Source organism: Tupaia chinensis, unplaced genomic scaffold (assembly GCF_000334495.1).
Source record: "Tupaia chinensis unplaced genomic scaffold, TupChi_1.0 Scaffold000355_1, whole genome shotgun sequence".
Lineage (NCBI taxonomy): Eukaryota > Metazoa > Chordata > Mammalia > Scandentia > Tupaiidae > Tupaia > Tupaia belangeri.
This window is the reverse complement of record NW_006159850.1, coordinates 2399958-2402941: the sequence shown is the minus strand read 5'-3', so window position 1 is coordinate 2402941 and position 2984 is coordinate 2399958.

The window sequence follows — 2984 nt, the reverse complement described above, 5'->3', positions numbered from 1 at the left end:
GGCAGCAACCGTCCGCGGCGCGCATGCGCGTCTGGTGCAGAGCGCGGCGGGGTCTTGTGCTGGGGACCTCGTGCTGGGTAGACTTGCGCGGCCCAGGGGGCCTCGCTGTGCACGAGCAGAGGGTCATTGGGCGCCTGCTCCGACAGGCGTCTTGCTGGGCGCTGGGGCTTCCGAAGTGGGGGGCTCTTTCTCTTGGTAACATGCGTTGAAGTCCTCTCTGCGTACCAGCTCGTTTCTCCCAGCACGGAGCAATACTCTGGGCAGACCCCCTCCCCCCTTCAGCCGGCCACCTCCTGGAGGCCACCCGGGCTGCCTCCTCCCGGCACGGGGAGTAAAGCACCATAAGCACTCGCGTCCTGGTCCACTGAAGGGTTCGAACGCGTTTCCCGATACATTCTCACAACTCCTTTAAAACCCAGCTGCAGAATCCAGTGGGAAGGGAGTGTGGCTCCAAGAGCCTGGCGGGGTCTCTGGGCAGTGTGGCTCTGGGGTACTGACACCAGCTCTCTGCAGAGTGGGGAGGGTGGGTGAGGGTGGGGCCGGCTGCCAGGTGCAGAGGTGCTGGGCGCAGGCCTGCCCGCCCTCAGCCTGCTCACGGAGGTGGCCCTGCTCCGGCAGGCGCTGGGAGGAGAGGCCAGTGGGGGCCAGTGCCTTTCGGGGCTGGCCTCAGGGACCAAGCGCCTGCCCCTGTACTTCACCGGTCAGGCTTAGAGCATCCGGCGCCAGCGTCTGCTCCCTGCGCCCTGACCCCTCCCTGCCTCACGTTCACACACACACACAGACTCCTGGGGTCTAAAGAGAGAACAACCGCCAGGGGTCATCCAAAGCCGCCAAGGCTGGCCCCTGAGCAGGGGTGGCTTGCCTTCCACCCTGGGCAGTCCCCAGCTCTGCCTGTCCTCCACTCTCCTCCCTTCCTGGGGTCAGGTGAGCCCCGCCTGCCAGCACCGGCACTTCAGGAGACTGGACTTTGGCAGGGCTTAGGGTGTCTGAAGTGCCACAGTGACTCCTTGTTCTCGCCGCCACTACCCAGGCCAAGGATGTGTCACCTCCAGGCAGCCGCCACCCATTCTGGCCTCTGCCCCACAGCCCAGCGCTAGGGCCTCAGCTGCAGCGCCCTGGCTTTCCACACCTGCGGGGGTGAAGCGGAACTTCTCACTGACAGCACGGCCGGCCTGCTCCGCCACCACCCAGCCTGCGCGGCTCAACTGCGCCCTGCCAGCTCCAAGCTCAACCTGCCCTTTCCTCTTTCCGCTCATGTTCCTCCCACCCCAGACATGCCCTCCTCTACCCCCACTGTACCCCAACCCCACTTTCACCCATTGAAAATCCTACTTCAAAACGGTGGACTTGGGGGGGAACCAGCAGTTAGCGTAATGGCTATGTCGCTGGACTCCCACCTAGTCGACCACGGTTCGCATCCTGGACCCGGTGGCTTAAAACTCACGCCGGGCGCGTGTGCGTGCGTGCCCAAGATCCCGAGAGGAGAATGGAGGAGAAGGGATTGCGGCATGACCATCCCCCCTGGGGGGTGATTTCTCACTTTCTGTCTCTATGTCTCTCTCTGTCTGGCGAGCGCACGCGCCCTATAGCGAAAACCCCTCAAAAACAACAACAACAACAACAACAAAAAAGGTGGACTTGGGGACCAGCAGTTGGTGTAATGGCTATGTCGCTGGACTCCCATATAGTCGACCGCGGTTCGCGTCCCAGACCCAGTGGCTTAAAATTCACACTGGGCGCGTGTGCGTGCGTGCCCAAGATCCCAAGAGGAGAATGGAAGAGAAGGGATTGCGGCGTATCGCTTTCTGTCTCTCTGTCTTTCTGGCGAGCGCACATGCCCTAGAGCAAAAACCTCTCAAAAAAACAAAAACAAAAACAAAAAATGGTGGACTTGGGTGGGAGCGATGTGTCCATGGAGGTTCATCAACTGTAACTAATGGCCCCCCGTGGGGTGTTGGCAGTGGGGAGGCTGCCCGAGTGCAGGGCGGGGTGTGTGTGAGCAGTCCCCATAGGGGTGCTCAGCTGTGCTGCAAACTGTTAAAAACCAGTCTACTGGGGCCGGCAGGTGGCGTGGTGGCCAAGGTGCTGGACTTCCACATGGCCAGCCAAGGTCCAAGTCCTGGACCTGGTGGCTTGCTTTTGCTTTCTCTCTCTATCTCTCTCTGGACAAATTAAAAAATAATAATGATAAACAAAAATTAAATAAATAGTACACATATATATGTGTGTGTGTGTGTGTATATATTTATATTCTGTTTTTTTGAGAGTTTTTTGCTGTAGGGCACATGTGATTGCCAGAAAGATCAAGAGAGACATAGAGACAGAAAGCGAGAAATCACCCCCCAGGGGGGATGGCCACGCTGCAATCCCTTCTCCTCCGTTCTCCTCTTGGGATCTTGGGCACGCATGCACACGCGCCTGGTGTGAGTTTAAGCCACCAGGTCCGGGACGCAAACCATGGTCGACTACATGGGAGTCCAGCGACATACACTAACTGCTTTTCAAGATACATTCTAACCGCCCAGAGGAGCCTAGGGTGGGGGTGGGGGCGACAGCAGCAGATGTTCTTTTCATTCTCCAGTGGCTGGCTGTTCAAGTTTTTGTTCTGTAGGATTTTGAGCCAAATAACGTAAGATAAGACCATCACGATTTTTGTTTTGTTTTTACAAACATGTATTTATTTATTTATTTATTTGTTGTGATTTTTCAAGTCACCAGTCAACCTTGTGGGAACGCAGAGCCACCTGTGGTCCCAATGCTTGAGCTTTTTAACAATTAGAATTGAGCTTGTCCAATTCTAATGGCTCCAGGAGGCGGATCCCACACGGCCAGCCCCAGTGTGAATTGTGGCTCTGGGGACTTGTAAAACAGGACAGATACGTGTGTACCCCCAGACACAACAGGATGGGAATGGAGGGTGATCTCTCCCTGTCTCTCTGGCAAGTGCCCTTAGCAAATCAAGTAAACGAATGGGAGCCAGAAAG